A 24,555-nucleotide genomic window follows, 5' to 3' on the forward strand; every position below is an offset into this window, starting at 1 on the left:
GACTGGAGATGATCATATTTATCTTGTAAATAAACAGACATACTGATGTATATAAATACTATATATAAATCTTGTATATAAACAAACATAACTTGACTTTAGGCAGTGCCGGAATGGAGGTCACAGTTTTCTGATGTTGCTAGCTCAAAGACTGAGATATTGGCATAGAAGGGTACTCACAGTGTCCACTTAACTTGAGTTCCGTAACCAAAATTTATGAGGGTAGAATCATTGGTCAAAAGAGTAAGCACCATATGCTGCTTTGACAAGATTACAGTAGTTTAGTTATATTGTTGCAACTGATAAAACAACAAAACAAAGAAAAAAACCAGCTCATAATGGTGTTGAAGGAATGCTATTACACCTATAGAGCACTAAGTTTCTTTTTTCAACATAGAGTGCATAGACTTAGCTTTACAGCATAAAGTGAATTATGGATGTTTTTTTTTTGTTTGTTTGTTTGTTCTGTTTTTTTTTGGTGTATGCTGTAAACATTACTATTTTGCAATCTGCATGTGAATATTTTATTCACCTAATAATATTATTGTTCTTAATTGGATTATGTGACTCTGTCATCCATTTAGCATTACTTAAATTTCTTCACTGTGCTTTGTTTTAATTTTATTAAATTCTAAACTAATTAATTGTTGGTCATATTACACTTTTCTAGCACATCTGAAGCTCATGTTATAATCACTCAGATACCTGTGGTTTAGCAATGGCCCTCGTAGAAGAAAAAATAAATGATGATTTCTGTCCCTATTAAGCAGGTATTATCCATCATTATTAGAAAGTGGACATGTCCGTCAAAACCCAAGACCCAGAACACTTTCAGGGCCTTTCAACTGGTCTCCCTGCTCTTGTGATCATCCTGGACTCACATCCCTTACAGTCTTGCAACAAGTATTTCCAGAAAGGGTCACTGAGTTGTGACACAACTTCACAGCCATAGAAGGCATAACAGAAATGGTCAGGCCACGCATAATGTGAGGAATCACCCATTTTGAAAATAAATGTGATTAATAGTGAGCCCTAAAGTGCAGATGGACTTGAGATTTTTTTTCTTCTTTGTGCTGACTGGGTTACTGCAATGATTTCTTTGATGGTACTCCAATGTGTGCAGCCAGTAGATTTTGCCTCAAGCTACCTTTAGAGACTTCGTCCTGCTTGAATCAAGATGTCAATCTGTCCTCAGTTCCTTTGACACAGCTTCTGATTTAGCAGTGCTTGGCTTATCTCCAGAATGAAATTAACTCCTGATTCTTTTCTGACTGTAGTTCACCCTATCAGATACCAGTACCTACGCCAGTCTCTGTACTTCTACACAGAAACTTGCACCTTCAAGCAGTAAAAAGCAATAGGACAAGGGCTTTGTGGTCAGATGATTTTTATTGGATTATACTGCTACTGAGATAAAATGTAAAAATAAATTATATTAAGGATCTTAATGAAAGTTTAGGTTATACCAGCAGTTTAAAGCGAATTGCAGAAGCTGATTGGGTTAAAGATGTCCTTTTGACCTGTCTACTCAAGAGATCTTCCTTTCGACATCCTGCCTAATTGTCTCATCCAGCCTAGGTCTCTGGATCTCAGGTTAAGAGGACCCTCTCCCTCTCCTGTCTGAAACATTCCTAAGTGAGCAGATCTAAAACGTTAGCTCATCGTCACCACAATGCATCAATTTTTTTCACGATAAACACAGGACAGAAAGCAAAAGTGACTTCCTGGATTATCCATCTGTAATCAGTCACTGCAACAAATATATTTATTATTAAATTTATCAAGATCAGTTTTGAAAATAACAGAATTTAATTCCTCTCTGGACTTGTACTGAAACACAGTGCATGATGAAGTAAGGGCAGAATGCTTTATTTAGACATGTAGTTCACTGTAACTTTGACTATTTTCCCCTCTGGACAAATACTGTGGGACTGACCAAAGCCCACAAGTTAGTGGAAAGATTGTAAGAAAATCAGTGCTTTTCAAAACTTCAGAATTACTCACTAAGTAGATCTTTCCTTTATCCCAGCACTCCATCACAGTACCACAGTAAGCTACTGTAAATGCAAAATCACATTTTTACCAGCTATGGTCATTAGCACAGCCATGTCACTTGAGGAAAATTTCAGTCTGGCCAATTACATTCCTTTTTGGTATGGAGTAAATTAAAACAGTCTCAAACTAGGATTATTCTGTGCTGATATGTTTGTTTTATGTTTCATGTCAAAAATCAAACAAGATAAAATGTAGCCTTGAACAGTGATTGGAACATGATACCATCAATAGGTCCCTTGGGAAATCCTCTGGGGAAAATCTCTTTAGACAAAGCATTCGTGGGGACAAAGCTTATAAAACACGAATCCTAGAGAAAAAGCTTTGCTCTCCATGTCTTTCTCAGATGCCAGGGATTTTTCCGATTGTGAATACATTGATGAAAATACATCTTTTTGGACTGTGATCAGTGTGCCTGTATGTGAAAGTGTCTTTATGCTCTCTCAGTTCTTCTGATTCATTGTGACTACTCTGCTATGCTTTCCTGAAGTATTTCTTATCACGCACAGGCAAATTTTGCTTGCACAAAACATCTTGCACTCCTCCCAGAATGCATTTCAATACTGAATGAGGGCTCTCTGTATGCTTAAAGCCAGATTCTCTTTGCTACATTTGGAATTTCCTCCCAAACCACAAAAAGAGAAACATCTAACAAATGACATTTATGGCACAGTGTATAACACACAGCAGATATATATGACATTTTTTATTTGGACTTTTCTAGCTATACAGAAGCAAACAAATGCTATACGAAATTCTCTACAGTTGCTATGGTTATTTCTGCCCTAATATCCATAGCCAGAATTATCTCCGGTCAAGACCTTACCCAAGTGAATGTCCTTTTTTAAACAGTAAGGTCATTCAGGAAAAATGCACACACACACAGAAAATGATCAAAAGACATAATAATATTTAGTAGCAATTCCTATGTTGTTGTCTGAGTTGCCCTGCAGCTGGACAGTGTTCTTCAGGTATCAGTACTTTTTCTTTCCTTCTGACCTTCCAGAATGATGGATCCTCTTGTTCCACATGTGCTCCCTGCCTTCAGGCTCTTCACATCTTTGTCACTCTTTAAAATGTGGAAATCTGCAGTTGAGCAGTTCTGGCTTTCCAGAACTCTTTTCCAGATTTGGCCAGCAACTTCAGTGCTCTTCCTCCAGGTTTGAGTATTTGCACAGCAGTTTGAGTACTCAGTAACTGCCTTATGCAAACTATGCAAAGAAGTTATGGTACAGCAAATGTCTTAATAGAAGCACTTGTGGGCTGCACAAGTAGGCAGAAGGAGCTGGGAATGTTCAGCCTGGAGAAGAGGAGGCTCAGGGGGGACCTCATTGCTCTCTATAACTTCCTGAAGGGAGGTTGTAGTGAGCTGGGGGTCGGCCTCTTCTCTCGTGTCATTAGTGATAGGACCAGGGGGAATGGTTTCAAGATACGGCAGGGGAGATTCAGGCTGGACATGAGAAGTATTACTTTTCAGAAAGGGTGGTCAGGCACTCGAATGGACTTCCCAGGGAGGTGGTGGAGTCATCGACCATGGGGGTGTTCAGGGAAAGACTGGATGTTGTGTTGAGGGACATGGTTTAGTGGGAGCTATTGGGAATAGGTGAACGGTTGGACTGGATGATCTTTTAGGTCTTTTCCTGCCTTGGTGATTCTATGGTTCTATGAATAAGTTCTATGATTCTATGAAATACTATGTCTATAAGAAAAATGTCTTCAAGTTCCTTAGAAAAGATGTTCCAGAGATGATGATTACTCCTTCCTTTCATTTTTGCCTGGTGACAGTACATTCCCTTGCAGAGGATAGTTATCCTATTAAAGAAATTCTAACCCCTTTATTCCAGGGTTTCTTTGGCGTTATTTTGGATCCTGTTCTCCTAGTCTTAATTTTCAGTAGGATGTCAAAGTATGTAGCTTTGCTTAGATTGCAGAATCATAGAATCATTTGAGTTGGAAGGGACCCTTAAAGGCCATCTAGTCCAACTGCCCTGCAATGAAAAGGGACATTTACAGCTCTATCACTGCTCAGAGCCCTGTTCAGCCTGACCTTGAATGTCTCCAAGGATGGCGCATCCACCACCTCTGTGGGCAACATCCGCCAATGCCTCACCACCGTAATGGTAAAAAACCTTCTTCCTCATACTCAGATGTCCTGCGTCAGACAGGAAAATATTTTTGAAAATTATTGATGCGGCTGCTTCATTTCTCTGCCATTGCTTTGTATTCTGTTTGTTCAATTTTGACGAAGTGGGTGTTTAATCCACTCTGGAAGACAGTCACGAATCGAAACCATGAAACAAAGGGCATATATAAATATGTGTAGACAGGTTTCCAATTCTGCCATGACTTGTGTCATGCTTTGTGGCTGGCATCAAAATCCACTGTCTATATTCTGTTACAGTAATAGCTTGTTGCTTGAACAAGCACGTAGGATGAAATGTTTAGCTTGGTTTAAAAACAGATGAATTTCTAGAGAGGATTTCTATTAATGTTAATTCTAAACTAAGCTAAGTAGCTAAACCCTAATTTCACTTTAGCATTTTCAAATCTGAGCAAAAGATTTGTTCCTGAATTTCTATTAGGATCCTTTTGTTATTTGGACCTCAGAAGTATACAGAAAAAATCTGTCATTTTACTCATACAATAAAAATATCTGTCAGAGCCCTGCTATCACTTGCATAAAAAGCAATTATTTTAGTTGGGAAAGTAAAGTAATGGAGCTGAAACAAAAATCCAGTTCAATAAACTTGATGTTGGGAAATTTTACTTCTTGCACTTTGGGTGTCAGCTGTACACTTGGTGGTTTGCTGTACCTGAAAAAGCAGTGTCAGGAGAAGCAATGGTAGTGAGCTTGTAATTAGCTATTATACAAGCTCTAAAAGATTACTGGGGAGGGGGAGAAACTTTTTAAATTGTTTTTTAACGGAAAAAGACAAATGAAGAACAGGCAGTGCCAAACAGTTTAGCTTCCTACACAGTGCAATCTCTCAGCGAGTTTGTCTTCTTTTATGTGATTTCAGTGAGGCAGAGCCTTTGTGTGGAAGTTTCCAATGCAAGAATCAGAGGGGCAAGGAAGAATAACACTTGTGTTCAAATTGAATCCAGTGATATTTCTGGGGGAAAATAAATAAATAAAGAGAAAGAAAGAAAGAAAAAGAAAGAAAGAAAAAAAAAAGACAACCAAAAAAACATAAAGCTCTGTTATGGCAATGATTAAAAATATAATAACCCCCACCCCAAGTCACAACACATGCTTCCCATATGTTTCCCCTGGGCATTTGCCAGATACTGCAGGATCTGGTGACATTTCTGTAGAGCAGTTCAAGGCCCAAAGAAGTCTTTCTGCATTCGATAGAATTAGGGTGGGGTTGGGTTATTGAAATGGGTGCCTGCTTCTTGTTTGATTTCCTGTTGAAAAGAAAAACATAAATAAAGCTGGTGAAAAAGAACTTCGAACAGCTTTCTGTCAGAAAGCATGCATCTGTTAGACTTGAAGAATTGAACAAAAAAGTGTCCTCTTGTCCAAAATTTGGCCTTAGAAAGGTGAAAAAGGGAGTGCTGGCTTTAGCGTGCTCACTGGGCTATGGAGCATGCTGCCGAAACAAATCCCCATGTTGTTCCCACTTACCACACTCCAGTTCACATCACGGAGCAGTCTCTGAGTGAGAGAACTGGATTCCTTTCAGATTAAATTCAACTGGAAGATGTGCTCCAGAAGCACAGCTAATGCACTCTAAACAGCTACAAATGTCTAAACCATGGGAACAGACTGCACGTAGTGTGAAGCAAACCCCCCAAAAGCATGTATGGTACAGATGTCAGGCCCTCAACACCACCATTTTCTCACTATAGACCCATTCCTGGGCTGAACAACTTTCTTATGTGGATGCAGCTAAAGCTCCAGCTTTCCAGAACAAGCTGTTTTGATTTTAGATTGGCTCTTTACTTGATTTATTTTCAATATATAGTATAATATATAATGCAAAACTCAGAACTGTAATACAATGCTTTGACTGACCTCAAACCATTTTCATTGTCTTTCGTGGAGTCCTTTGAAACAACAAGGTTTCTTTCCAAATGTGAATGAGGACAAATTATGAAATATGGAAAACTTCTGCTATCCTGAATTCCTATCTTCCATACAACTAGCTGCACAATAAATGCGGGTCTCTTTGTAAATTATTGTAGTTTGTACCTTCAAAATCTCTGAATCCTAGCCCTGCTCAATCTGAGGGCCAGACCGCTGTGTGTAATTACAAATGATGGGAGGAAGTTGCTCCTCCCTCTGGTATTCCCCATAGGACAGAGCATACATTGCAGATGTTCTCTGCTTTCCAGCCCCCAGACTGTTCTACCCCCATTGAGCTAGCAACTCTCATGAAGTCAAACCCTGAAGGTTACTGCGTTTAAACTGACTGCCCAAGCTGAGTATTTATGAAGGGAAATGCCTGTCTCACACCTATGAGAGGTGACTGCTTCAACCATGAATCTTCACTCTTCACTAGGTAGTGTGTTCTCATAACTGTTCCAATTTAAAAAAAAAAGGCAACAAGGAAAAGGAAGAGAAAAAAAAAAAAAGAAAAGAAAAGAAAAGAAAAGGAGGTTTCTTAAAACAGAAAAACAATGTTTTAAGGATTTCAGAGTGCTGTAATTGCCTACATTGCTTTCCTTTAAACCAAGGATTGGACCCATGCTCACATCTGGTAGTCAAAACTAAATGGAACCAGCTGAGAGAATACCCACTAGAAATTAAATTGTACAGAACATGGCTGAGCCGCAAGGACTTAAGTGAAAGGCTCTTTTTAATAACTCCCTTACTTTGCACTCATGCCTTTTGTTTACTTTGTTTATTTTTGTAATAAGCAAAAACAAATGAAAATGCTTCAGTTGTTAGCATTTAGCAAAATGCGTCCACTGTGCATTTAGGAGAGCATTTTCCATCCCATTTCACTATAAAGACGTCATTCATGGCCAGCAGTACATCTATGGAATGCTGGCCTGCAGCTGTATGAATTGATTTTAAAATATAATGGAAATATACTGTATGCGTACAGTAGCCAACTCTCCCAATGTTAATAACTGGGACATTTTCATTTTTTTTTTTTTTTTTTTATTAAAAAACGAACAGGAAGCTTAATCCTAGCAGTAGCCATTTGACTCCTTGTGCTGAAACTGACCAGAACGCCCTGCTCATAGAACTTCCTTTAGAGTAGCCTGGTTTAGGCCACACGCAGTTTTCCTGTGGTTGCTTCATAAACTGCCAAACCATGCAGGGAGATGGGATGACGTCTTGCTTTCATTTTGGTGTAAACACGTTTTGTACTCAAAGCTGTTTGTCAAGTTGGTAGTTTCTCCTCTTTTTCTGCCACAAATTATAAACAAGATTTTTCACTAAATTGGAAGTTGTAATCAACAGTCCAGTTCAGCCCCACTCCAACTCTATAACCGTTCTAACCAGTCAACATAAACCATAACACTAAATATCCAAATGCAAAAGATATGCTAATGAGTATGAAAATCATTTACTAACAAGACCTGTGGAAAAATTGCACCATTCGGTGATAATAGTAGTAGTAAATCACCCAAAAGAACGAAGAGGGAAATGTAGCAGACTTTTAGTGCTTATCACCAAGTAAATAGTAAATATTAATGTGGAGAGTGCTCAATTGCTCAAGTACATTTTCTCCTTATGACTGCAGTTTGTTTGTAACATGGTGTTTCCCAAAACCCATTATCTGTTTGTGCTATATTCTGTATAGACCTAGGAAAAAATATAATCTCTTGCAGACTTGGTTTTGCTTTAGTGTAAATGAAAAAAGCATTTTGAACGAACAAGTTTCTGAGAAGAGTGCATTAAACACATAGCATTTTTTGTACTGACTGTACTATCCAGTACTGGCATGGTCTAAGTTTCGCAAAGACATTAATGTAAAATCTTACCTCTTTTATACTAATTTTAATTGGAGTGCAGCTAAGAGAATGTATTGCATTAGCAGATATTCTCATTGGTGGCTTTTAACTAGGGAAAATCCTTTTCACACGGCAGAAAAAGTGATTTCCAAAGTAAACCCTAATTAATCAGGACATCAAGCTGCGAGGGACCTCTTGGTCATCTGTGGGCTGTCAAAGGGAACCTGAATATATGACATATTTCTGGGACACTGGTAGTTGCTCTGAGAGAATCCAGAGGAGCATGTGTAGTCTTTTGAAATTTAACTCTGCTTCTTGAAAAGCGAAGAAACAGAAAATAACAGAAACTACTAGTCCAGCCAGGAGCAGGGTTTTAAAACTGTGCTCCAAAACTTGCTTGTAACAGGGCTTGAAATATGCTGAGCTGAGTGTGTAGGAAGGGGACAAAATCCTACTGCCCTCCAGGCAAAAACTTGCAGGAGCAAGGACATATTGCTCTAATTGTGTTGAGGGTTACCCACCATCTTTCAGGCATGGTTCTTTGTACACGCTCATTTTGCTGGTGCCAGTGCTTGATGTGGGATACTTGCACTAATGACCTTGCAGTCTTCGTGAGATTAATCCTCTTGGGCTGCAAGTGAGGAATTTGCAATATTTAGGCATTGTTCTGTTCTTTTTTTCTTTGAAAGGAATAGAGATAACTCAGAGCACTTCTCTGTCCTACTCCTTACTATTGCTGTGGCTCTATGCCAGCAAAAAATAGTGCTTCAGTCTTTCATTGTGATCCTGCGCCAAGTACAGCAATATGAAGGAAGCATCAACATAATCTGCACACTGTAGCGTCTCTGAGCCAGCAGGGATATGTCACAGCTTTATGTAGAATTCCCTATCTTTTTATTTTATTATGGAGACCACAGACTGGGATATTATGGGTCACTCAAAGGTCATGTTACAAAAAGCAGCTTCTTTTTGGAGAGATGAGCCCCTTTTTAGTACACTGTTAGATTATTTTCCTTCTTTCAGTTTACTGCATGAAGGTGTAGGCTGAAAATTTGTCTTCTGAATTCCTTAAAAATCTTCTTTTCTTCCTGTATCTTTTCCTCTTTGGCACCTGTTTTGAAAGAGGAACTTCTGCTGTTTAGACAAAGATTCATCTCCTTGGCATACAAAAGTAAGTGTATTAGGCCATTCTGTTAACTGATGCACTCAGAGAAAAACAGTAAGACTTGGACTCCTGTATGCCTGAACTCTGTAGATATATCAGATTTGTTCTTCCAAGTCATGTTCATACATGTGAAGTGACACTCACATACTGTGACACTCAAATTCTGCTACAGAGCATTTATCTCAACAGTTCCCTTTTGCTTGTTTCATTCCACAATGACCCCCACAGCCAAATCCCTTGTTGCCATGAAAATTCATTGAATTATGATTAATGGTATTTATCGTGTTCATGAGATTCTCTGTGCAAGATCTGGATCTAAATGTAGAGACAGTGAAAAGGATTGCTGCCTGGGTTAAGCAGAGTTTACAATGAATGTCCAAGATGATGTGATGTTGTGTGTTTCTGAACTAGTGACAGCTGATATAGTCACATCAGCGTAGTGCTTTAGTTTTCACTTATATACTGTATGAAAAGATATGGCAGTTATGGTTCACTTGTGTTTCTCTTGATACTACATTTCTATACAGTGTACTTCCACCTCCCACCCTCCCCAGTCTTTTTCTCTCTTTTGCTGTCTGCACATATTGTTGCTCTTCCACTCTTTTCCTTCCCTTATGTTTCTAGCTGGGACAGTACTATCTGATGACATATTGGTTGCAATAGCACAAAAGAAGGGCAATAGCAGGAATTTATCAAGGAAAATCACATCTCACCACTCTGATTCCCTCTGTGACTTGATCAACTAGAGCAGAGAAATTGATGTTGTTTAGCCTGAATTTGGCAACATCTTTGATGTAAATTTCTAGAGCATCTTGACAGCCAAATTAGTAAAATATGGACCATATAGATGGATTGCAAAGTGAGTGAAAATCTGGTTGAACCACCACATTAGGTCAGTTGAACAAATGCCAGCTGGTGGTAGCTGCTAATTGTGCCCCTTGGAGATCAATATTAAAACAAGAAAAGCTTAATCTCTTTATTACTGGGCTGAATGCTGGAATGGAGTGCAATTTTAGGTTTAATACACACCAGACTGAGATGAACAATAAATACATTAGAAGGTATGTCTGCTAGTTAGAAGAAGTTCAACATGTTGGAGAAATGAGTTGACTTGATCCTCAAGAAGTTCAAAAAAATCCCTGAATCCAGGAATTCTTTCCTAGATTACCATGTAACAGGGCAGGTTGGAATTTAATTGGATAAAAAATGGATTTGCAGAAAAGGGTCTAGGTATTGTGAGGGACAACAGATTGAACAGGACCTGATGGTGCTCATGTGTTCATTACCTACTGGGGATGGTCCTCAGCTCATAGAATCATAGGATCACAGAATCAAGGAATCACCTGGGTTGAAAAGGACCTCAATGATCATCTATTTTCAACACCCCCTGCTATGTGCAGGGTTACCAAACACCAGACCAGGCTGCTCAGAGCCACATCCAACCTGGCCTTGAATGCCTCCAGGTATGGAGAATCCACAACCTGCTTGGGCAACTTGTTCCAGTGTGTCATCGCTCTGTATGAAAAACTTCCTCCTAATATCTAACCTAAACCTCCCCTGTCTCAGTTTAAGACCATTCCCCCTTGTCCTATCACTATCCACCCATGTAAACTGCCATTCCCCCTCCTGTTTACATGCTCCCCTTGAGTAGTGGAAGGCCACAATAGATCTCCCCAGAACCTTCTCTTCTCCAAGCTAAACAAGCCCAGTTCCCTCAACCTTTCCTCACAGGAGAGGTGCTCCAGCCCTTTGATCATCTTAGTGGTCCTCCTTTGGACCCATTCCTAGACCTGGACACAGTACTCCAGATGGGGCCTCACAAGAACAGAGTATAGGGGAACAACCACCTCCCTCTCCCTGCTGGCCACCCCTTTTTTAATGCAGCCCAGAACACAGCTGGCCTTCCAGGCTGCAGGCGCACACTGCTGGTTCATGTCCAGCTTCTCATCCACCAGGACCCCCAAGCCCTTCTCCTGATCTCAAGGAGATCTTCCTCCAGTTTGTACAAATGCTTGGGATTGCTCCGACCCAACTGTGCTAACTTCTGAACCATGTTTGAGTACTGTTAAGTAGAATGTTGGTTGAAAAGGACTCAACACACGCTAAGGACTCTTAAAAATCTAGCAATATAGATGATTATGTTCCAGTTTCGGAAATGTTGCTGAGCATCATTTAATTTACTAGTGTAGACCTGATCTGTAAATATCTGCAAGTTTAGTGAGGAAGAGGGCTACTGTAAGGTTTTCATCCCATAAGTGAAATGGAAAAGGAGTGTTTATTTTAAGGATCCCTGCCACACAAAATCTCTTGTGCAAACATTTACTAGCAATACTCATACTCTGAGATATTGCTGTTTCTTCTTTGGCATTGGCATAATGCAAGATTCAGGCATCAACTTGGACCACACAGCATCAACTTGGACCAAAGGTCAGGACCAACACTTCCTCAGAGTTTCTTTTCGGTGTCTTTCACTCTGCTGGCCATAAACATCAAATGCTGCCTTAGTTCTAGCTTACTTCTGTTTGAACATGTTTTCTGTCTATTTTATTTTATTTTTTTTACTCCAAAGAATAAGTCTAGAAATAGTGTGTGGGTAGTTTTTGAAAAAATGCTTGGTTTGGCCAATATTTCCAAATGCATAACATGCCTTTTAGTAATGAAAGGTTTTGACACGACTATGTAAGAATCATGAATGGGAACACTACTTTGGAACTTTTCCTCAAAGACTGATAAATTCCTGGAAATCTTGGATTTGACCATTTGCACCATGCAACTCAGTCACAGGACAGCCAACGTTATCCCAACAGACTTAGATTTAGTACATTTTCTTGGTAAATCTAATTCTTTCATGAATTGTTGGACTTCAACTGTATATGGCAAAGTTGCTGTCAAATGGGGAATCCCCATGTTCTGTGGTGGCTCATCCTTCTATCTGAGGAGGTAGATGGGGCAAGCAGCCCCTCTTGCACGCCTATGGGTGGGCCTGAGTACTTTCTCCTGTTTTTGGGAGTAAGGCTGCTCTTTTCTGGAACGTATAATTGCATGTAAGTACCCATGGGTTATTACAATATATATTAATTTAACCAGGAACGAGGTTAGATTTACAAGCTATACCCTCCCCCATTACATATTTGTTACAATTTCCTGCTATTGTTGTAGGTTTCTTTTACAAAGCAATAGAAAACTTTGATGTAGAATTAACTGAACCTGTTTTACATATTCCGTTTTTCTTGGCACTGGTTTTGTGCTCCTGGCTTTGGTCTCAATGCACTACGTACATCAAATGGGAATTTTTAAAACATTAATATATACATTTTAAATAAGGAAGAAAATATAAACTCTAAGCCCACCTACAGCTTGTATGGCATGGTTTAATAGGGTGATTTCTTAGCATGAAGGATCATGGACTTAATTATAAATGTACTGTAAATCTACCAGTGCTCTACAGTTTGTTTTACATTCACACCCATGCGTATGCATTTATGTGTGTACAGAAACTTCTATAAGGAGTGGGAAAGAATTAAGTTTATGCCAGGTGCCTGCCCTCAAACAAATTTATAAGAAAAGCCTATATAGGTGTATGTTATTGAGGAGATACTTCAAATTCCGTAACTTAAAAAAAATATCATCACAAATCTTTTCCTTATGTAATGTTCTTTACATAATGCACAAGAGGTTTTTGTCAATTAGCTTCACGCTCTCACATTCCTGTACATTGCATTATTAATGCAGGGTTACACTGAAGGAAAATTTGACATAAACTTTTATTCATGATACTTCTTTCTTAGTTTTGTTTCTTCAGTTTGTGCGGATTTCTGAAGGGAGAAATTATTTGGAGGGAAGGAGAAAAATAAGCACTTGTATGGAACAGTTCATCTCATCCTAATGATGGTGTTCAAATTGACAGACTGCCAGTAGTGGCCACTTCTCTCTTGAATGACTGTTCAAGAGGTACATATCTGAAATGCAGATGTCTAAACCAAGTTAGCTGAACCCCACCAGTGGTTCTGCATAGAGGAACTCAAATTTCCTCCCACACTTCTATTTGCAGGACCACGGTTAAGGATGAAATAACTATTGGTTTAATCATATGTTGTTTCATACATGAAAATGCTACAACACAAGTATGAGACTCACATCGCCACAAAACATGTTGAAGGCACAGACATTCCCATCCTTTTCTTACAGATAAGAGAGGCAACTCCAAAATCACACACAGTGGCACCTAGGGCGAGGGACAGACCTGTTAATGTCACTCCTATTTACAAGAAAGAAAGGAAGGAGGACTCAGGGAAGCACAGGCTGGTGATCCTCACCTCTGTGCCTGGGAATATTGCAGAACAGGTTCTTAGTTTCTCCTAGAAGACATATTAAGGCACATGAGGGATGAGCAGGTGTTCCAAGACAGTCAGCATTGCTTTATCATTGGAAGGGTTGACACTTGTTTTGGAGCAATCCCAGATATGTATACAGACTGGGAGAAGAACTTGAGGGCAGCCCTCCAGAGAAGGACCTGGGGGTCCTGGTGGATGAAAAGCTGAACATGAGCCAGCAGTGTGCTCTTGCAGCTCAGAAGGCCAATGGTATCCTGTGCTCCATCAGAAGAGGGCTGCCCATCAGGGACAGGGATGTGATTGTCCCTTTCTGCTCTGCCCCAATGAAGCCCTATCTGGAGTACTGTGTCCAGGTCTGGAGCCCGCTGTACAGGAAAGATGAGGAGGTGTTGGAGAGGGGCCAGAAGAGAGCTACGAAGATGATCAGGGAACTGGAATATCTCCCCTACAAAGACAGGCTGATGGAGCTGGGATTGTTCAGCCTAGAGAAGAGAAGGCTGCGAGAAGACCTCACTGCAGCCTTCCAGTATTTAATAAGGGATTATAAAAAAGAGGGCAATCAACTTTTTACTCAGCTATATAGTGATGGGACAAGGGGAAATGCTTTTAAGAGCAAGGAAGAAAGGTTTAGATTAGATATTGGGGGAAGTTCTTTACAGAGAGAGTGGTGAAGTGTTGGAACAGGCTGCCCAGAGAGGTTGTGGATGCTCCATCTTTGAAGGTGTTCAAGACCAGGTTGGATGGAGTCCTGGGCAGCCTGCTCTAGTACTAAGTCTGGAGTTGATGGCCTTGCCTGTGGCAGGGGGGTCGGAACTTGATGATCCTTGGAGTCCCTTTCTACCCAAGCCATTCTATGATTCTATGATTCTATGTTCCATTTCTAACTGCTCTTGTGGGGACCAGAGATCAGTAACTGTAAACTGGTAGAGCTGGGTCATCTCTCTGTAAAACTATGGAAATGCTACTTTGTGGGTTGCTTGTTCACTGAATAAGTATGCAGCTGACATGCCTTTGACGTGTGCACAGCTGCACATATTTATCCCTCTTTTATACCTGATATGCGATGGGAGATTTACATTTCTTTGCCTACTCTGTACATCTGTTCTCCCTAAGCTCTCATGTTTAATTGTTTGGCGATTAATATACTACACAAGACTAGGTAATCAAGAACACTGGCATCCTTTCCAGCAGCATATACTGCTTTTATTTTTGTTTTTAAACTTAAATTTCATGATTCATTCCAAGGTTTTACAACCACATTTTTATTTCTATGCCTTTGCTAATGAAGACTGTGGCCAAAATACAGGATAAAATAAAACTTTATGATCTTAGCTGCTAGTTGGTGTAAGGTCATTAGATTTGGCAGGCAAGTTATACTTACTTGGAGTTTGATATTCAGTGATGGTTTCCAATTTGATCCACTTGAGCATTTGCAACAATAAATGCTAAGCTTTCAGATGTAAGTTTCAGGGGAACTTAAGACTAAAAATAGGTTCAGTTTATGCATTCATTGAATATACATATATGTTGTTCTTTCCCTTCTTGTTAGTGATACTGACTTCCTGGGAGATAAAGACAAAAAATCTAATTTTATGGAATGATACCATTTCAGGCTCCACAAACTGAATCAGATTAGTGTGACTATAGCAAATATATAGGGAAATCATGCAGTTCAATATTCAGTCTTACAGTTCAAAAAGTGATATCATTTTCCTCAAGTAAGCAAATCATTAGGTCAATATCATCAGATTAAACAGGTTTTAAACTGATGGTTGCTTAGAATTTTATTCCTGATTTTTGACACATTTTTCTCTATGATCCATGTAAAATATTGATCAAAAGAGCAGGCAGTAGTTAGGTGACCATCTAAATGTATATGCCATCTCTATGTATGGTAAACAAAGAAGACATTAGAAGTGGGATTTTGTGTATGTGGGTGTATTTGCTTTTATCCTACTGCTATTTTCAAACCATTTCTTTCAAAATTAAGCTCAGTGCAGTTCAGACAAATTAAAGCTGAATCCAAGCTCCTAATGTGACTCTTGTGACACCAGATCCAATTCTTTCATGTAGAGCTCAATTTTCGCTGTTTCTTTTTTTTTTTTTTCCCGTTATGTTACACTAGTACTCGCTATTTATATGGGTTAACATTCAATCAGTAAGAAAGCAGGTGTATTTCCCAAGAAGCTGTCCTGGTTACATAACATCTGCTGTAGAACTAATGTATGAGCAGTTCTTGCAGGCAGTAACTACTTTATCAGTCTTGTATTTTAGAAGTTGTTTGTTAATAAAAGTCTTTCTATGGTGCAGTTAAAAAAGGATAATGAAGATCTTCAAACTCAGAAGCAGGACAAGCATTTATTTTGCAGTGAACACCTGAAAAACCAAGAGTCTCAAATAACACGGAGGCACACATTTATGACTATATATAATAGTTCTGACCTGTCAGTATTCATTCTCATGTTCACATTGTCATATGTGATCTTTTAAAGTAAATGATTGTGAAAATCCTCAACATAGATCAGCAATTTCAGTCTGTTATCAGTAACTATACTCTAATTCAGTATTCAATAGAATCATAGAATCACAAGGTTGGAAATGCTCTATAAGATCATCTAGTCTAACCATCTTCTCATTACCACTGCTACCACAAGCTACTAAACCACATCTCGCAGCTCCTTATCCAGACAATACACACATTTATTTATTTTTTAGGCATGTCAGGTTTTCTGCAGAAGACTTGGGAAAGTTCTAAAAAAAAATAATTCCTCCTTTGATGCGAGAATGAGGTTATCCTGCAGGGATCAAATTAACTTGCCAACTGACCACAGCTTTGAAGGCTAGCAGCATGTGTTGCACATACTGTGAGCCATTGACTTCACCAGATAAATGTTTAGTAGATCAGAATAAGCTTAAAAAGTGAATCATGAGCTCTGTGTTGACATGAGCTTCTTTCTCTAAACAACTTTTGAAGCTGCTTACCGGGCTTTTTCTTGTGAAAAGTAGTATTCTTGGGGGATTCCAGAATATCCTCAATGATTATTCTCAATCATCTCTAGTGTGGAGTACTTCTGATACTTCAAGATAATTCAGGTTTCAGAGAGCATGGCACAGTGTAAGCATAATTGATTAGGGCTCTCAGATAGTAAGGGGAGATCATAATAGTCTTTGCTTTATGAAATATTTTTTTTACATTAAACAGGCATTGAATTGAATATAGACACAGACTTGACACGAATGCTGGTAATCAGGTACTCAGACCATTAAATGATGGCATTGCACATCATTCTACAGTCTCTTTCTGATCAAATGATCCTTTGTGTGAAAAACCTGAGAAAGAAAAGTCGAGAAAACTCTCTTGACCCATAGACATATTTCACTCCTTTTTCAGCTTACCTAATCTCATGTCTTCTCTTGGGAGACAAGAGCCATGAGTTCATGCAACCAATACTAAGGAATGATCTGAAATGGCCTTTCTAACTTCCTTGGTGACTACTCACATGTGTGAGCGTGTTCCTGAACTGCAGTTCTGTGCAGAAACTGCCAAAAGCAAAAGTCATGAATGTTTCTGTTTTCCCTGAATAGCCTGATACACTCCTACTCAGCGACTGAAATGTGCTTTCTGTAAGGCCTCCAATTCTCTCACATATCACAGAAAAGATTAAAAGTAAGGAAACGTCATTTGGCTCTGTTTTTTCTGTAATTTACTCAATGAAGCCATTGGGCTATTAACACAGGATGATTCCTCAGGCTTTCAAGAGCATGTGAACAGTCTGTCAGCAGAAACTGTTGGCCACCAACAGCAAACTTTAACACCTCAGACTCTTGTGTCAAAGGGACTCTGCCCTCGTTGTTCCCAATGGTAAAGTTTTCTCCAACTTCTAATGACCGTATTTTAACTGCACATTTTTTAACTGCCAAAAGCCATAGCTGTGCATAGCCTTTACCTCTGTGTACACAATGCTGCTAGTTTTAGCACTGGGCTAAAACTCAAAGAATTCAAGGTTAGTTCCCAGCTCTCTGAATGTTTTCCCCCTCCAGAAGGCTTCTTCTGAAATTCCTGGCAAGCCACTATCTTTCTATGCTGTATTTTTTCCATTTTCTCACCATTTATCTGTTTCCTTAAATTCTCTAGAGCAAGTCTTTCTCTGTGTATATTCACATATTTTAATGCTTTGTATCTTAGGTTGAAATTTTTATTTGTACTAAGAATAACATTTATTTAAAATTAATCTTTACTAAATCATCCATTCCAGTGCCAAAATTTAACATCTTTTTGTGACTTGTTCTGTATGTTAGAGTCCCGTGGAAGCTATTTAAGAGGAAACCTGGACACTGTTAACCCGCTAGTGGAGGCTGCCTTACTTGTTTCGTTTCATACAGGATTTCAAACCATGTCTATCGTCAAGTCACCAGAACATTTTGTGATGTGCACACTGACTTACTTTTGATATCTAATCTAACTTGTCAGGCCTGAGAGAGCCAAAAAAGATAGCAATTGCCTCTGCTGTCACAATTCATGTGAAGCCTCTCAGATATGTCTAGATGCCTTTCTGCTTCCTGTGGTTTTGATGTGGAGATATTCATGGAATTCCTGTTTTATTTGAGACCTCTCTAAGGTCATTGTATTTATGCATACAAACTTACGGACACATGTTCACATATATGCATTATAACATTCAGGTTTGACCAAACCATTTCCTAAGCAGAGCTATGGGATATGCGATTTCAAGGTTCACACAATGTTGGGCTTGCAGATTCCAATAATTCGGTTTCAGAGTTTGCCTCTATAGCAAGACTAATCTCTACAGCTTAGAAAAAGTCAGTCTACCCAGCTAGCTGAACTTATTCTAGGGTACAATGAGAGTCTCACATACACATTTCAAAATACAACCTTCTCATGTTGAATAGTTTTGAAATTTGATCTACTGTTCCTACCTGTGTATTCAAGGTAAGACTATACACTGGTGTGTATCTGGCGATAATTAATGCATGTGCTTGCTTTCGCCTACTAGTCTAAATGCTTCCATTAAGTTCAGTGTGAAGAGCAATCCTGAAGACAACAATGAAATTTGAGCTGCAGAGACAGCAGGAAATATTTGCAAGCTGTGCAAGGTCCAGCAGTGATAGTTAAACAAAACATCACGTTTTGCAGGAGAATGCTGCACGCTGATCACTTATGAACTAGACCCCCTCCCATTTCTTTCAGAGAGGAGACAGTGTTCATCTCAAAGGGGAAGATAAACTCCTTATTCAAAGGACTAAGTGAAGACTAAACCACAGGAAAAAGAAAAGAAAAAAAAAAACACAAAATAAAACATTTTGATAAGCTTCTCTGTACTAAAGAATCAGGTAGAGGCATCTGAGAAAGAATGAGATCGAGAGAGGGAAGAAGGGACTGAGAGATGGAGAAGAGTGTTACTCATTCTGCCTAACTTCAAGCATCCAGCTCAAGCTTCTTACATGAAACTGTTACAGATAGGCTCCTGAAGAAGTCAATTTGGGATCCATTTTTGATTAAAGAAATTGGTATTGTAATTTAGGGTAGTTCTATGTAGGTTGACTGACTTTAAAAAATCATTTTGCTAGTGGGTAGTATTTTCTGTGAAATCCTCTAGGTTCAGGGAGTATTTGATCTATGCACTGCAGTTACTTCTTGGTTCATTGTTTTTTTCCATCCCCAAGCCTCCACTGAATAAATTGCTCAGATATGTTATTCATTGCCTGTGGGCTGATTCTGAGGTTCTTGTTATCATCAGTAAGCTCCTAGGTTTCACCCAGCTTGTATCAGTGGCAAGGTTAGAAAACAAGATATGTCAGAAATAGGTCAGAGGATCACAGGTTTATATTAGTTGGGACATTATGCCTTTTTTTTTTTTTAATGCAAAAATTATGTGTGTGAGTTTACTGCACCAACATGAAATCAAAAGGAACATTTACAAGAGCAGTTTACTACTTCAGACATGTTGCAAAAATATGGCAGTAAAGATAAAGAAGAGAGCAATCCAAGATGGTGCAATAGCTTTCATCATCCAGTCTCATAAATGTCTAATCCCACTCTCTTTCAGATCATGTTTATTTTCATATAAATTCCTTCAAATTGTAGTCTTGCTGTTTTCTTAAATGACTAATTGTTTTATGCTACCCTCATGAGCCCCATTTATATGTGTTTCCATGTCCTGTGGCCCAGTTGATGTGGCTATTCCATCCATTAAAGAAAAAGATGTTCTGTAATATGATGGCTTGTGAATATTTCCATTTATTTTTTCACTATGTTTCTCAAATTTTCTTAGTGAAGAAGCGTATCTATCATTTTATTTGGCTTCTTTCTTTGTTTTGTTTGTTTTTTTGGAGTTTCATTTTCTCCTTGATGTTTACCAAAGATTTGGTATATTTGAGCAAGAGAAAGTAATTTAATAGACAGAAATCCTGTTCTTGGCCTTCTGTTTGGACAGTAGGTATTCCAAATTGTTTAAAAGTGAGGAGACCATTTTCATGCCAGTTGCAGCTGAAGTTTTAGGGGCTACCGTGGTTCTCATTCCAGAGCATGAAGAATGTTTTAGGTGCAGTTCCCCAGATTCAATCTGGGCAAGTAGGTAAGCTTCCTTGTAAGTCATGATTATTGCTCTTAATAATCAATTAATTAGAACTTGTACCATATCATGCAAGTGTACTGAGTACATTACTGGAAAATTTTCACCTCATCATACTTCCTAGCCTGTTTCTGGATATGCTGCTGAAGTGAGCTTCTTTCACCTCTCCTACAGAATAGATTAGGTATTGCTCACTGCAAACACCAAGATATAAAAAACAGACAATTCTTCTTCTATTTGTGTTCACAGAAGAACAAAATTTTGCCTGTTTACATCTTTTGATGAAAAATAAGCTGAAAAAAAAAAACCAACATTCTTCATTAACAGCAATTGATTCTTTGCAAATACCAGTATTGTGACTCTGCCTTTTAAATAAAGAAATAACTTTTTGACTGTAAAGCTCAAAATATTTTTGTATATGCTTCCATTATATCACAAATGTGATAAACTGAAAGAAAACCGTGTTGTGTTCCTCTCTGGCTCTCTCTCTCCTTCCTGTGATCGCATTTAAGAGCGCCTTTACATGAAATAAGTCAACAAGATAACTCCAGTTCATAATGCTGCCTGGATTTATACATACTTGGGGAATGAAGCAAAGGGCTGGCCTCTTGGCAGAGTTCTAAATACTTTGAAACTACATGCTTTTAATTCATGAACACATATGAATATTTTCATGCATGTATATGCATATATGTATGTAAGTAGGTATAATGATTAAGCAGAACATGGTAGCCTAAGTAATAAAATTATGCACATCACATTTGGATGAACAATAAACTGTGCACTATCTTATCAGAACCCTGCAGTAAGTACTTTTTAATCATATTTTTCCAGCACTATGCATTTCACATATAGCATTCAAATGATATCAGAAGATTTTAATAAGAAATGTTGATGTTTTTATTACATTCATATGGGAAGCGTAACTTTACATTCCTGTATGCTTACTGCACTTTCTTTAATACTCCAGTTGTCAGGAAAAAACAGGAAAATACTAAAAGAAAATCAGTTTAGATTAAAAGACTGAGCCCCCATGGGTATTCTCAGATCCATGAAATTCTTTCTTATGGAGATTTGTGTGATGGCTGTAGAAGGTCCATTGGCAGGAGACCCCACACCTTGATCAGGATGACCCCAAAGGAACTGTTGAGTTTCCTGGACCCCTTTTTTCAGAGTTTTTCTCCTGTGGCCGGGACAGCAATCTGTGAACATTAAAAATGTCATGATGCTCTTCAAAAGGGAGCCAGCCATGCCCTCTTGAACCACAGTCTGCTTTGCCTCAGGAGTTAAACACGGTAGGAACTGACCTGAGAACATGCCTTCTCCATAGCACTGATGAGAATTTTCTTTTCCCTTCTCCTGTCATCTTAGATGTTGCGTAGGAGCTGCTTCCCCTGTTAACAACTAACCCAAAGGCAATTCCATTTTAGCTGCATTTTACACTTGCATCCAGCATTTTGGGGTAATTCATAGGCATCTCATACTAATTACACTAGGCCTGACTGCCAATTACACTATGGCCTCTTTGCATTTACTTTATAGGGACCTTTTACACTGCTGGAATTGTATAAGTGGACCTAAGAGTAAATAAAAATCATCCCATTGATTTTGTATTTTCTTTCAAAGCTTTCAAAGTTGGTTGCACTGCACAAAATAAAACATATTAGCCATGACAGAAAATATGATCCATCTGTCTTCTCCTATTAGAAAGGAATGCTCTGAGAACTGGTGCTACCAACATTTTATTATCTCTTACAAAACTGATCTTAGGACCATTTACTGGATACAATAGAACATCATTAAAAATTTAAACTAAACTACAGTTGTCCAAATAAATATGCAAAGTACAATTTGTGATCCATTACCTTGTTTTTATTGCATTTATTCACTTTATTGAGGCTTTTCAGTAATTTGCAATAGGTTTTCCATTAATAACAATAAACAGAAATGAAAAACAAAAACACAGAACAAAAGAAAAGAAAAATCTAGTTAATTTTTTTTTTTTTTTTTTTTTAACTGAAAGAGTGTTTGTGGTTCTGGGCAAGGCATTAGGTCTATTGCTGACAAGCAACATTTTCAGAACAGTGATGTATTTTAGATATGATAACATCATTGTGCATAACTAACAGTAGAAAAAGAAGGGAGGAGGAAGGACAAATAGTAGGGAAAAATGCTGCCTGTTAGAAAGGCTTCTACATTTTTCTGTGGAAAACTTGGTGTGTTTTTCTTATATCTTAAGAATTTTTTTTTTCTTAATTTAAAGAATTTACACAAAATCCTAAAAGTCAATGTTTGAAAACTGAAATATTTTTCCAAAGGTACTACTTTGTCTCTTGAAAATGGAGTCCCTGAGTCTGAAGTTGTTCTTGTTCTTTAGTAGGATTTCTCTGAAATCTTCCAGAAAACACGTCCAGGTGTGTCAGAAACATGCCCTGCCTTCAACAAAAGATGTACTAACCTTTGGGATATTTAGATAACATGAGTGGTCTGGAACTGCAGAGTAGAACAAAATATTGTATTTCAATCATGTTGTCCATGGTAATTTCATAATACTCAATTCCTATAAAAGCAGTCATTTCACAAAATAAAATAATAATAATAATAATAATAATAATATTTTCCTTTAAAATAATTATAACCATGAAACTTGAAAAATGTTTATATCAGATACTCTTTTTAGAATACAAATGAAACCATTTTCCAGCAATCCTACTTCATAATTACCATGTATGAGTAGACAGTCAATAGTTATTCTCAGTAAAGGATTATGTGAGAAAACAAGAAAATGAATTTACAAAGATTGTCATCCAACTGCCTGACTACTTCAGGACTAACAAAAAGTTAAAGAATATTATTATGGGTGTTATCCAAAAGAGTCTTGAACATTGACTGTCATGGGGGATCAACCATTCTACTAGGGAGACTGTTCCAGTATTTTACCACCTCCATAATAAAGTTTCCTAATATCTGTATATTGTGAAAATCAGCAGTGACCTTTCAGACTCTTCATTCAAACTAGTAAATGTTACTAGTTTGTAGAAACCAGACCATTTATCTTTTCAGTTTTAAGTGAAGTATGGATAATGGATTCAATTTCAATTATGGCTTTATGACTTAAACGAGAAGCAAGGCTTGTTTTTTCTCAAATGGCAAAGGATGGACTTATCCAAAAGATTTCCCAGCTTTAGTTGTCCTGATTCAACCTTCATTGGTCCTTGTTTATTTCTGTTGATATCTAATTTAGATGTCTCCTGAAAATGAATAAAGCTAATTGGGCAGAATGTCCATATCTATGAATATTACATCTAGAATGTGGTTTCCAAAAGTATGAAAAAAAAAATTATCAACTAATCTGTTAGTTATCCAAAACAGAGTACTCTCTAAGTACCCTGTAAGATTTGCTGAATATTTAATTATTATTGTGATGTTTGTTTAGATTGATAAGTAGGAACAAGGACTTTGGACCACTATCTTCATTAGGAATCAAATAATCCACTTTGAACAGATGGCAACTGCATATGCATGGATCAAATATGTACAAGCAAAGGAGCTTGTTGAGCACATGAAATGTTGGAACAGATAACCAGGATAGTAAGAAATGGAACTCTCTCACCATTCATCTATTGCTCGCTTCTCTTCAGAGAGGTTCAACTTGATCATCTCTAGTCTTTCACATTTGGAAAATCCATTGAAAGAAATTGCACAGATTATCTGTGATGATATAATTTTGCAAGATTAAAGTTTATACTGTCTCTGTTTTTTATTGTCCGATTTTTGCATTTTCAATAGCGCATTCTCTTTAATTACAATGCAGTATCTTCTTTCAGTTAGAAAAGTATTTAAATGAACTTGTGAAAAAAGCAAACAGTGGAAAAATGGAGACCAATAAGATTGCTCCCAGAAATCCTAGATGAAATTTTGAGAATTCACTTCATTATCTTCATTCACTTCGGTTTCCCTTACTGTGAAATTGAAGTAATACTTCTTCCATTGTATATTCTCTCATCAGAGAAGGGATAAGAAAAAGAGCAAATCACTCATAGCATATTTTATTGTTCTCACTGTCTGTATCACTGGAATGCATTCTGATATACCTAGTACATTTCAGTCTAATCATCACATCCTCTGTAACAAATGAAAAGGTCAGTGCTCAAACCCTCTCCAAGGGATCAACTGGGGAAGTTTGCCCACAACTGTTAAATTATTTTAGCCTACACTACAAGGTGACTGGTTACTGAAAATAATCCCAGGGAATGGTGCACAGGAGTCATTCAAGAAGTATTTTGTTTGTGCTGTTCAAACCACTCAACAGTAGAGATGATCAAGAGCCAGCTCCACTGAGGGCATGTGTGTTATAATGCTATGTAATGTAGAGCTTTGGTATAGATGAAGACATCAAGAAAGGGTGGAATAGGATGGGATGGCATAGGATTATAGGATAGGATAGGATAGGGTAGGATAGGATAGGATAGGATAGGATAGGATAGGATAGGATAGGATA

Source organism: Centrocercus urophasianus, unplaced genomic scaffold (assembly GCF_019232065.1).
Source record: "Centrocercus urophasianus isolate 14NV4802_14NV808 unplaced genomic scaffold, USGS_Curo_1.0 seq_10, whole genome shotgun sequence".
In the NCBI taxonomy this organism is placed as follows: domain Eukaryota; kingdom Metazoa; phylum Chordata; class Aves; order Galliformes; family Phasianidae; genus Centrocercus; species Centrocercus urophasianus.